Source organism: Rhynchophorus ferrugineus, unplaced genomic scaffold (assembly GCF_030347505.1).
Source record: "Rhynchophorus ferrugineus isolate W39M unplaced genomic scaffold, kcgeb_rfMv2 rfM11, whole genome shotgun sequence".
NCBI lineage: Eukaryota > Metazoa > Arthropoda > Insecta > Coleoptera > Curculionidae > Rhynchophorus > Rhynchophorus ferrugineus.
In genome coordinates, this window is record NW_027472590.1 from 24,113,523 (window position 1) to 24,127,763 (window position 14,241).

The following is a 14,241-nucleotide window of genomic DNA, read 5'->3' on the forward strand; positions in this document are numbered from 1 at the left end:
AAACTGAGCAAAGAACAAATCGTGCTACAAAAATACTTATCCAAACTAAAAATATATGAAGAAAATTCCTTGAAGGGAATTATGTTGAATAAAAAATATTAATTTTGCCAAAAAAAATTGTGTTTTAATATGGTAGTCCGAGGACTTTTAATTGAGCTGTTGTATTAATTTGTAAGTTAAGATTGTACTAAACGTATCTAATTTAAGATGCAATTTATTTAAAAAAACTCTAAGGTACTTTTAGCCGTACCTCGTATGTAATTTACTTATTATAAGTAAAATAATTGCGGCGAATTGAATAAGCGGTCACAACGAGGTAAAATCTCGGTGAAATATGGCGTAATCGTGACACGAATGGAGGAAAAGGTACGCGGACTATTGCCGCCATATTTTCGTTTTGTTTCGAACTTCGTTGGGAACTTTCCTCTATTTTGTCGTGCGGGAACTAACAGAGAGTCGCGCCCCGGAGATAAGAAAATACAAAGTTTTAATGACTGGCTGACTGGCTCGGCGTGGAGCACACGGCGAATCCGAAGGAGGAGGGTGTGTCGGGAAGAAGATTAAGTAGAACGGGTGTGTGCCCGGCGAGAGATTTAGAGTGGCACGTTATTGCGTCGAAATGTATACTTTCTCTGTCTTCTTTCGCGCTTTTGATTTACTTTGCAAGTTAAACGGGTGTATAATGACTCCTGAAGGCATTGCCGGCTTAATATCTTTGAGCTGACACATACACGCACGCACCCGCCGCGTCGCCTTTACACTTTAATCAAAAGAAAAGCGAAACTCAAAGTCGGCGCTGGCTTGCTGAAGCTTGCGATGAACAAACTGTCGATTTTAATGTATTAGGATTAGAGCGATGATTAGCTTTGAAGTCCCATTCTAATATATTTAGACGTATTTACAATAGACTATTTTTGAAAAACTACTTTATGGGATAACTTATATTATGTCTGCAAAAAAAAACCATTTGAATGAATAATGACGTTTAAAATTCGCGCTAAAACGCCCCAAATATGCGGGTGACGTAGTTGTTTAGCCCGCACTGGGCGGTTTGTATAGAAAAACCTTATTTATACATTACTCTAATAATTGTGTGTAATAATTGGACATTTTACTATGTATTGACAGTATAAGAACTCAGAACAAGCTATGTATTTTCGTTTCAAGGCAGAAAAATATTACAAGGCGAGAACATTGTCTGAACACCCGTAATTTATTCACAGCAATAATATTATTCTAATGTAAGTATGTACTACTCTAAGTACTTTTAATTATGACTTAGATAAATGAGGTAAGTGACACTGTTGATAACATTTGAGGTTAAGCCTCATTTGCTTTATTTATTGTGTATATAAATCCCTAATACTTTGGTCCTTTTTCAGTTACTAAATAATATACAAAATTATATTCAATATAGTATGACTGGATGTATGAAGGCACTATATATTTCTACAAGATTCGAATGCCAGCTAGACAAAAGAAACTGTTGTCCATTACTCACCACATGTTCTCAAGAAACAAAGAAAAATATTAATTAAATTCAAGCCTTCAAAAGTGTCGGTCATATCTCATTATGGTTAGATTACAAACGGCCAATAACAAATATCGTATTTCATGTAAATCAAATAGTTCTATGGGCTATATTTCGCCTATTTGATTGAACAATGTGATCAATTTATCAAGTTTTTACTGCTTGGTATGTATGTTATGGCGAACGGATATTTTAAACATTTGGAACAATAATTACGTACACACACTATATGAATCAAATATTGTCACTGAAATTAAGTAAAGTGAACGAACCTAAACAGATATCTATTAGAAGAATTTAAAGGAAAACAGAGATTTATAATATTTTCCTAAACACAGATAATAGTTTGGTCCTTTTTCAGTTAATAAATAATATACAAAATTATATTCAATATAGTATCATTGGATACATGAAGGCACTATGTGTTTCTACAATATTCGAATGCCAGCTAGACAAAAGAAACTGTTGCCCATTACTCACCACATGTTCTCAAGATACAAAGAAAAATATTAATTAAATTCAAGCCTTCAAAAGTGTCGGTCAAATCTCATTATGGTTAGATTACAAAAGGCCAATATCAAATATCGTATTTCATGTAAATCAAATAGATCTATGGGCTATATTTTGCCTATTTGATTGAACAATGTGATCAATTTATCAAGTTTTTACAGCCTGGTATGTATGTTATGGCGAACGGATATTTCAAATATTTGGAACAATAATTACGTACACACACTATATGAATCAAATATAGTCACTGAAATCAAGTAAAGTGAACGAACCTAAACAGATATATAGTAGAAGAATTCAAAGGAAAGCAGATATTTATCATATTTTCCTAAACACTGATAATAGTTTGGTCCTGTTTCAGTTAATAAATAATATACAAAATTATATTCAATATAGTATAACTGGATGCATGAAGGCACTATATGTTTCTACAAGATTCGAATGCCAACTAGACAAAAGAAACTGTTGCCCATTACTGACCACATGTTCTCAAGGTACAATACAAAGAAAAATATTAATTAAATTCAAGCTATCAAAAGTGTCGGTCAAATCTCACTATGGTTAGATTACAAAAGGCCAATATCAAATATCGTATTTCATGTAAATCAAATAGTTCTATGGGCTATATTTCGCCTATTTGATTGAACAATGTGATTAATTTATCAAGTTTTTATAGCCTGGTATTTATGTTATGGTGAACGGATATTTCAAACATTTGGAACAATAATTACGTACACACACTATATGAATCAAATGTTGTCATTGAAATCAAGTAAAAAAAATTCAAAGGAAAGCAGAGATTTATCATATTTTCCTAAACACGGATAATAGTTTGGTCCTTTTTCAGTTAATAAATAATGTACAAAATTATATTCAATATAGTATGACTGGATGCATGAAGGCACTATATGTTTCTACAAGATTCGAATGCCAGCTAGACAAAAGAAACTGTTACCCATTACTCACCACATGTTCTCAAGGTAAAAAGAAAAATATTAATTAAATTCAAGCCATCAAAAGTTTCGGTCAAATCTCACTATGGTTAGATTACAAACAGCCAATATCAAATATCGTATTTCATGTAAATTAAATAGTTCTATTGGCTATATTTCGCCTATTTGATTGAACAATGTGATTAATTTATCAAGTTTTTACAGCTTGGTATATATGTTATGGCGAACGGATATTTCAAACATTTGGAACAATAATTACGTACACACACTATATGAATCAAATATTGTCACTGAAATCAAGTAAAGTAAACGAACCTAAACAGATATCTAGTAGAAGAATTTAAAGGAAAGCTTGATATGATAAATATTTCATAAACACAGATTTTGTAAGTATTGACTTGAAGACTTGAAGAAGTATAGTAGTTGCACATGATTATAATATTGTTAGGCTGTTATTAAAATGAACTTTAAGATTGCAATTTATGCATTTTTTTCACTCAAATATTACAAAATAATTTGGTTCAATACAATACAATCAAATATGTATGATTTAACTCTTTTATTGTCTTGGAGTAAATGAAACAGTTTATAATATTTGAGTTCGAGCCTTATTTGTTTTGTTTATTGAATATGTATGTCCATAATCATATTGTTATTAAATAATAACTATGTAAAATGAATAGTTTGGTAGCCCGGTCAAATACATTTGCATCTGTAGCTTTAAATTATCATCATACGTTCATCAAATGACGATTATGCTGTTTTTACTAATTTTCTTGCCAAGATACGATACTTCGGCTGTATGCAGGAGATAGATCTCACTTGGATATATTGGATATAGTTAAGTGTATTCGACACCCTGTTTCACAGTTCCCTGTTTCACAGTTCCCTGTTTCACACCCTGTTCATGTTTTTTTTCTACTCTGTGATTATCTTGAACCTTCTGATGTATAGTCTCTTAAAGACTTTGGATATCACAAGTAACAAACTTATGGCACGATAGGAACTCACGTCTTTCTGATATTTGCCCCGGTTTGAGAATCATAATGATTTGGGCTACTTTCCAAGTGCTAGCGATATAGTTTGAACATATCATGGCATAAAATATAAATATTATTAAAACGCTTTTCTGAGGTGGTAGATTCATTTGAGATTTTGTGTTTTATCTATCTACGTTTTTTTTCAGTCGCAAATGTAACTATTTAACATTTTTTAGATATTTAGGAAAAACATGGGCCTTTTTGTTATTATTCTAGATCCAAGTAATATTACTACGTTTAACAGGTGGATTATGTTATTAGGGCCTTTCAATATTTCTTGTTATTTTCCAGAGATTATATTCCATTGCATCAGTTGCCGTTAGGTATTCCGAATGTACTTCTATTCATTGGTTTATGATTAGCCTTTTGTTAATTTGCCTGTTGCTTTGTTGAGTTTTTTCTTGTTTTCTTCTGTTCTTACTTATCGCCATGTTTTTCGCGGTTTCAATTTTCCTACGAGTTTTTGTTTAAAAGAGAGAAACCGTTTAAAAGAGAAATAAATGATATGAAGTTAACTCGAATATTTGTCTTAAGAGTTGAATTAGTAGCTAAATCTTGTATATTTTTTGTTACAGTTATTGCTACTGTTTCTGCACCAATCTCCCTTTTGAGGGGCAAATTTAGTAATATTAAACAGTCCAGTTTTCTACGAGAGGTTAGTTTTAGTAACATGCGGACAAGGCACTTTAATTTTGTTGATAATAATTAAATTAACAATAAAGCTGATACTAGCGAGTGATCAGATTATAAATTCATGATTATAAATGCATGATTCAACTTTACTTTAAGCATTATGCTAGTTAGTTACGTTAAGAAATGTTTATTGGCATTTTAAAAGTTATTTTAAGTGAATAATCATAAACAACAGCTATTTTTGACAAAACGTTTAAAATATAATATATTTGCTATGTTCTACAATCCCTATACTAGGGTATGTGCGGGAATCTGAGAATATAGACATAAATTTACCTACCTTCCAAGCGGGAATACACATTAACATGAACGGTATTAGATCGATCTATCATTTAGAGTGGATAATCGTGTTAAAACTAAGCTGAAATTGGCCTCGAGAAAATCATACTTGAAAGTAGCTAGCAATGTCAACCTATATTTGTTTTATATCGATGATTTAATGGGGGTTTTGTTGATAAATAAAAAAAAATGGAGTTGGTTAGAAAGTTCTTGGCTTTTTCATCGACAATTAACTACTAACATAAATGCTGTAAACACTCGTTAATGTGATCTAATTCAAACCAGTTTTAGTTCACATTATCGAAATGTTTCGGATTAAATAAATAAACTAGATCAATTTAATAGTCTTTAATAATCAATCTTTTATTAAAAGAAACGACAGTAACTATAAACGAAAATATATAAACACATATTTTCAACTCACTAAATAAATATTTCAACAGCGAGTAAAAGTATGTTTTAGTCACAAGAGAAAAAAATTGCAGTTTTAGTCTTCCTTAATTGATGTTTAGAACTGTCTTCCAAAGCCCCTCGTCCTGTAATATAACATACGATGAGCTAAAATATCTGTGTATAATGCTTTTCTTTCAACCCAATACTTTCTATAGCTTACACGTCAAACACTACCTTTATAACTTCAAGAACGTCTTCATCATCCTCACTATCCATATCTTCCTTCTTATACCGTTCTTCTGCTTATTTTCATAACATAATTTAATATCAGCCTTTGTTGGGATTCATCAATTTCAATAAGTTAATAATATTTAAGCTCGCTCTGACATTCTATGGCAAATGTCAATTTCTCTTAAAGGAAAACCGTCATACCTATCATTAGTACAAAAGATATTCGTCCAAAATTTTCGAACAGTTTCTTGATTAAGAACATTCTATGCCATATGAAAATTCGAAAAACCTTCTCGTAGTACGACCTGTTTTAAAGTTTCAGATAAGCTTTTAGTGGTCTTTGATAGGACGAATGATAGTAAACACTTTCTGAGATATAGTTTAGTCTTATTATATTCAGGTCCATTGTTTGGACTAACACAGTTATGTTTAGTGGTAGATATATTACAAAAAATAAATCATTCTCATCTCTCAATTGTTCTAGGGGTAGGAATCCTGGAGAAAATACCTGTTATGTCAGCGTTGTCATATTTGAGGGACAAAGACCTTCTAAAACCGCTTTAGAAATAAGTTGCTTGTCAATAGGGATATTGATAGAAACCGTGCTTGTTTTGACAATTTCTCCCTAGATATGGACAGCAGCCAAATTCCATATCTTATTTTGAATTACTGAAGGCAGCCATCACTAGATACGAAATATTTAGCCTCTTTAACGTTTCCCCTTAACACTTTAGCTATTTCCTTGAGTATTTCACCCTTTTCACTCATGCTCTTCGCATTATCTTAAAAATTGATTATAAAAGGAATTCCCTATTTTAGACACCTTTGCATTTTTTACGGGTTTTCTCTTTTCTAGACCTGCAAATGATTTGTAGGTTCATTGTAAAATTTGTGTTTTCCAACGCTTTATTTTAAAGATTTTGTCTATCGATAGTCCTTTTTTACCGATTACGTTACTCCAGTACCATATATCTATATACCATATATCTTCATTTTATAGGATGTGAATGACACAGCCCTAAAACACAAAATCTTCTAACACTCACACGACTGTATTATATTTCTAGTAACCATCATGTGCCTCTTCGCTGCCAGGAATTGCTATTGCAGTGGTTGGAAAACTGTTTCACTAACTCCCTGAATGAGCACAGGCATGGAGAAAATCGTGAAAATTCTGGGCAATTCTCAATGATATTTTTTGAACTGTATTTGTCAACTGACATTATAATAAAGAGATACTCATACATTCAGACGTCTACATTTTTTACTATTTATATAAAGAACTATTTATATTCATTCGAAAGAAGAGATAAATCCATCCATTCAACACGACTTTTCCAGTTTCCTTAACGTATTTAAATCTAGAAGTTTTCTGATTTTAATTAACTTTGGCGTCGTTCCAATTGCACGGCTAACTCGAATAACAACTGATAAAGTTTATTCAAAACATTTGATATTCGGAAGATGGAACGAATCCTAGTCTGCCCTTTACTGTCTATAATTCAGAGCGGGAGAAAGAGAGAATTCCCACCGAATAAGAGGGAAAAAAACGACTGGCAAACACGTAGCCATTTATTGATGCTACACAAATTTGGTTTGTCTTTTTTTTCGGTCTGGAAAGCAAAAAAATATATACGAAAAAAGATTAATGGATTCTCTGCGAAAAAATACAATATGTTGGTATGTCTAAGGTCGTGTTAATGTCTCTGTCTATTTTTCTATTACCTACACTTTACGGATCTTTTTATCTCATTGTTCCTTCGTATAAACTAGATTATTCTATATATTTTTGGAACATCGCATAAGTAAAACTACGTAGTTTTTACTACGAGAACTTGGCTACTACTTGGTGGCGCAGTAGTAAAGGCAACAAGATGGTCCTCCTACTCTTGGGATAGCCGCGGGTTCCAATCCTGCTGGTGCATGGTCGTAAATTTATGTTTGTGTTTGTTTAATATTTGTGATTGTCCTAGACAAAAGTGTAAAATCCGACAAGGAAAATGATCCCAGTTACGCCAGTAACCAGGCTGGGTAGGACCGGATGTCTTCTGGGATGATTTCGAAGTTCGCCAGTCGGCAGGCTTTATGCTGAGGACCGTGGTTGGGAGCCCGCGTTAAATAGTAGGTCCACTACAGATAAACCCATAGTTGGTAAAAGAAGACTTTAAAATATGAGAAAATTCAATTAATATTAAAATATTATGTATTATGAAGAAAACGCAATGTTTATTAAGTGGTTCAATGCTATTTCTTGTTTATTCAATACTGTTAAATTATAAGATTGCGTTTAATGTATTAGACCTATCAATTAATATTAAACGATTTACAATAAATGGTGTAACTGTCTATTAAATATGTAACCAACTTCATAATGAAGCCTCACTTGCAGGCTTCTTTTTACAGTATGTGTGATTTTGGCGAAATGTGAACAAACTATTTTTTCAGAGCGTTGAAAATTTTTGACTTAGTAACGGGTAAATCGCATTTGCTTCTTACTTTTTACCTCTATTTAAAAAATAAGCCAGCTGAAGGTATGTGATAGGTTTATGATAAATATGATCCATCAATTTTAGCAGGTGAATACTGATTTCAATCTTCTAAAAGTGGTGATTTCTATATCAAAGACAAAGACCATTCTGGATATCCAAAAAAAAAATTAGAGACCAGGATATCGATGTATTGCTCCATGATGATCCGTGTAAAACGTAATAGCGTTAGCACTAGCAGAAGAAACCATTTCCATCGTATTAGTACCAACTGTATTTAGGTGATAGAATAATTCAAACATTTTAAAATGTGTCAAATACATATACATGTAAAAATAACCAGCCATTAACCACACTCAACTCAACAATTGGTCTCCTAGCTTTTTTCTGAGAGATATTCAAAAAGTGATTTCACTTTCAAAACAGTAGTCAAATTAGTAAAATGTATAATGAAGTAAATATTAATTATAAAGATAATTAGTCAAAGTGGTCCTTGGGACTACCACATTTTGCAGTTAAAATGAAGAGCAAAACCTAATAAATACAGCAACTTTTAGAAAAGTGTCACTTAATTATGTTAACAGATAAATGTCATAAGACAACAGTAAAATTTTTAAACCGCTTAATTTTTTTCAATATATATCCCAATGTGCTTATTGGCAACATTATTTTTTAGTCTATTACTTTAAAAGATTTAAGATAATATAATCATTTCTTATGACTTTTCCATCCAAATCATCTTGTTCTCGTCAACTTTTATTTTTTTCATACAACTTGGCCGTTGTGGCTGAAGTTATATCAACGCGGTTGCCAAATATTTCTCTTTCAAAATAGTAGTCAAATTACTAAAATACATCGTGAAGTAAATATATATTCGAACCGATCTATATAACGGCTGTATGTATTCTTGACAGATGAATTACTTAATGACTCCGTTTATGAGTGTAATATATGAAATTTAAGGTTATCTTCAAATAAATTATATTTCACACTTATTGGTATTTTCTTCCTTATAACCTTGTTTACTCCTTGTACGTTATAACTGGTCATGCTTATAATAATGTTATTTATTTCTTATAATGGCCCAATGGTACATCGCACAAATACCGTTGAAAAGTTATTCCCATTCCCAACTAGCGTAGGGAACTATCAACTATTTAGTAATTGACTTATTTTTTCCTTTCAACTATATTAGTTGCTATTTTCGGTCCTACTGATTTTAATACTTTTTGCTTTTGACTGTTTCAGCCAACTACCTTCAGTCGCTATTTTCGGTTCGATTGACACGAGTACTCTTTACTATGAACTAATACAATAGATACAATTTATTTTAATTAAGAATACAATTTATGAGGAAGCAATTCGAAGGCCAATTCATGGATTTTTGCCATCGTTTTCCCTGAACTGTGACACTGTGCATTGTCTTGGTGAAGCAGCACTTTCATTTTCTTCTAATGCGGCCGTTTTTCGGCGATTTCGTCCTTCAAACGGTCGAATAACGCTATGTAATAGTTGCTCATGATGGTCGTTCCTTTTTCAAGGTAGCTGATGAAAATTATTTCATGCGGAGCCCAAAATACAGACTCCCCAAATTTGCTAGCCGACTGTTGCGTTGTCCCACGCTTTGGAGCGGATTCATCGTGTGCAGTCCACTCCGATGACTGTCGATTGGACTTCGGAGTAAATGCTGGAGCCATGTTTTATCCATTATCACATATCGACGCAAAAACTCGGGTTTATTACGCTTGATCATGTTCAAACACTCCGAATCATCAACTAGGCGTTGTTTTTGGTCAAAAGCGCGCTTGCGCGGCACCCACTTTGCACAGAGCTTTCTCATACCCAAATATTGGTGAATAATGTAATGTAAACGTTCAGTTGATAACCTTAGAGTATCTGCTATTTCATTCAATTTCAATTTATGGACATTCAAAATCATTTTGTGGATTTTTTAAAGGTTTTCTTCGGTAACAACCCCTTTTGGGCGTCCACTGCATTTCACCACGTCTAAATTTAGCATACCAATCCTTGATGGTTGATTTTCCTGGTGCAGTGTTCGGAAACTCGACATCAAGCCAAGTTTTTGCTTCAACTGTATTTTTCCCTTCAAAAAGCAATATTTTATTAACGCGCGAAATTCCTTTTTATTAATCTTTTTCGTTGTCAAATTTATACACGCATCTCTTGAGGGTTAGGGCTGACTAAAAAACATATGGATTTAATTCTAGTAACGCCATCTATGTGTCAGGCCGGGTACTTTTCAATTGACCTGTTAAATTTACGACCATGCCCTAGCTTGATTCGAACCCACGGTTATTGTAAGATTAGGATGACCGTCCTGTCGCCTTCAAGCCGGCTGGTTTTACGTTTTGTTTGTAATATGAATTTAAATAGCAATATATTATACATTAATATGGTATTATTTGGGAACTCTATTTTTGAAGGTTATTATTAATGTAATTAAGGTAACAATATTTTTATTGATAAATAGAAATACAGTTTTGACTGCATTATCTTGGAATCTAGTAGGTCTTTTATTGATTTTTTTAAATTTTAGCTCTTTCTTTTCTTTTTTCTTTTTCTTTCATTCTAGTTTCAACGAATAATTATATTAACAACAAAATATTCCGTACTAACGATATATAAAATATTTATTGTTTTTAAAATCGGTGCAATGGTTAAATACTTGATAAAAACTGATAGAGATTATAGGATACAAATGTTTATTATTTTTAGTAGTCATTATTGTATCCCTATTTACGGTCAAATCAAATATATAACATGTAACATTTAATTTTATATCACCCACAATGTTTTTATTTTCCAAAGAAGTATGTACATCTCCGACTTACTTATGGCACTGTTGAAAAAAAAATAGTAAGCACATTGCGAAATTAAATAGATTTAACCCAATTACTTTTATCATATTATAGCATTGTTAATTTCAAAAAATTACAATACGATTAAATATATTTGGGTCATAATTCCATTTCTTTTTCACACTGCCTCTTAACAATTTCAAATTATTTAACTTATGTACTGTACAGCAGAGAGAATCAAACAATTAATTCCTTCCTCTTCTCTCTCAAAATTAGTAGAAGAAAGAATTCGTGAATCTCCATCTGTTATCACGAAGAGTAAAATAGAAATATGCATTTGACTGAAATAGTAGTTACTATTTTCATCACCGTTTTTTTTTCACTAACGACTAGTTCGATTCTTTTGTGACTATGAACTGTTCCTACTATTTTTAGTCGATAGTTCCTAGCAATACCGCGAACAGAAATCTGAAACAGTATATTCAGCCATTTTCCTTCCTATATGCATCGTCTGCTAAATTGTATGAACTTTCTTTGAGAGATTTCGTCCAGTAAGTCTTACAACTGATTATCTTCGATTTCTTTCCTTAAACCCTTCTTTGTCAATGTCATCAAATGACTATCTTTAACTCGTTAAACTAAAACCAACAATAGGGATATGACGAAGTAATGTCATCTGAGTTTCTGAAATTATTTACTAAAATTCGCCAGCAGATTTCCTCAAATAAAACAACAAAAGTAATGAATGTCGGATTGATCTAATTAAAAACTACATCAGGTAACAATACTGCGGAGACAAAAAATTGTAATTTTAGTGTCAGGTTAAATCCGCCATTAAAATGAGGCATTTTTCATTAGCGCCGTTACAACTTTGACCATTTTAATTATGTTTGTGTACGTGTTAAGTCTGTTTGCTCGACATTCGTTTAGAACAATGTCCAGCGCTCCGGCTCCTTTGTGATTAGCGACCGTTACATTCGTTTGAACGCGTCGCGGAGAGGGCCAGATTTCACCTAATTAATTTCGCTTGTTCTAGTTTGATAGCGAAAAAGGTGTTTTAATTTCCTGAGAATACGTCATCTGCTTTATCTGGTATATGTACTCCGACTCGTATACATGTACAAACGTTAAAACGGTATTCGAATAAATGTGTTTGTAGATGATAATATTTGTTTTGATCTATGCGTCTCCATTAGTTGCCAACCTGCTGGGAATTCTCCAATCTGTTGTAATAAGGATTAACTATTTGTTGAGAATGCTGATAGCTCATCGTAAATATAACATCGACCGTCACTTTCACAAAAACTGATAATACTTTCATAGTTATTAAAAATAATTCAGGCTCTATATATAATTAACCGTCGTTCTATATCTATAAGCTATAAAGTGACCCCCTGCATTTCAGTTCTCCTTCGACAAGGACTTCGGCAAGCAGACAACGTTAAATATCTGGAAATGTATTATGATCGACATTTGACATGGAAAAAACATATAGTGACAAAACGCAAATAGCTTGGGCTTAAACAAACCTAAATATATCGACTGTAAATCATCATTAGATAACAAGGTTTTGCTCTATAAGTCAATACTTAGGCCCATTTGGATCTACGGTATTGAACTCTGGGGTACTACTAGCAAACCTAACATAGATATCGTAGAGATTCCAGAATAAAGTGTTGCGTGTCATCGTCAGCGCGATATCACCTTAGAACCCATAAGGATTGTGATTCGGAGTGTTAGTGTGAAGTGCTCTGAAAGACTATTGGTGCATCCCAATGCTCTCGCCAAACAGTTAAATGTACGCGATGACAGTGTAGTGCATAGCGTCAAACGCGAACTACCATACGAACTAATGATAATTATAATAACTAATAATAATTAATGGACACATAGAGTTAGACTTCATAATCCCGAGAACAAGTCATAATAGTCTTTAGAATAAATTAGAATAGACCTTAAAATAAGTTAGAATATTATCTAGAATAAGATTTAGATTAGAAGTTGTACAGCAGATTACTTAATAACGCGATCTTCAACATATCAGGTTAGTTATATTATATAAAGGAAATCATATGATGATGTTTATTGATTAACTAAATTTAGCACACCAATCCATGATGGTTGATTTTCCTGGGGCATTGTCCGGAAACTCGGCATCAAGCCAAGATTTTGCTTCAACTGTATTTTTCCCCTTCAAAAATCAATATTTTATGAACACGCGAAATTTTTTTTATAATTTTTTTTTACAATAACAAAAGTTGTTTGTCTCAAAAAGCTATAATTCACAAACTAATGATCCGACAGCTGTCCAATTTGTTCACGCAACTTTTGAGAGATAGTGCTAACTAAAAACATATGGATTTAATTCTAGTAGTGCCATCTATGTGTCAGGCCGGGGACTTTTCAGTTGATCTGTTACTGTTCCCTCATATAGATTTCCTCCTTATATAGATACTAGCGACCCGCCCCGGCTTCGCACGGGCATAAAATATATATGCCTATGTCACTCAATGAAAACATGATTAAAATCGATCCAGTATTTTTGGTTCATTCATTACTGCCCTTGGCCTGCACGCATTAAATTTGGAGTAAAACAATTCCTCTTCCCCTATACTTACTATGAAGATTTCCTGCAATCTTTGGAATATCTAAATTCATACAATTTTTATTACATTACACATTTTTAAACGCAAATTTTAAATTTGTAATATCTCCGAAAATATTTGTTTAATTTACATGCTGTAAGGAACCATATTGATTAACTGCACACTGTATTATTATATATATAAACCTTCCTCTTGAATCACTCTATCTATTGAAAACCGCATCAAAATCCGTTGCGTAGTTTTAAACAAGCGCACATAGGGATATAGGGACAGAAAAGGCGACTTTGTTTTATACTATGTAGAGATTTTGCAAAGCTACTCATTGTTTTTCTTTCGGATTATCCGTAATTGTTGTAGTTTTATTCATTAATTACTTCTTACTTTAGATATGTATAGTACAATCTTAATATACAAATTAATTTATTACTATTGTTTTGTTGTACTTGCATTAATACACAGGCAAGGCGAGTGCTTGATTAATACATCAACATGCATTTCTCAATTTATTATAGTGATAAGATAAAATTAAGATAGAATGACGAGTATGGGTTATGAATTGTAAAGGGTTGAAATATCAATACCGATATTGATAATTAAATGAAGCTCTCAATTTTTAAGATGAATTATTTTTCTAGATCTAATCTGTAATAATGCAAAATAACAAAGTTTGACACTAACATTCGCCATTCGGCAAATATAT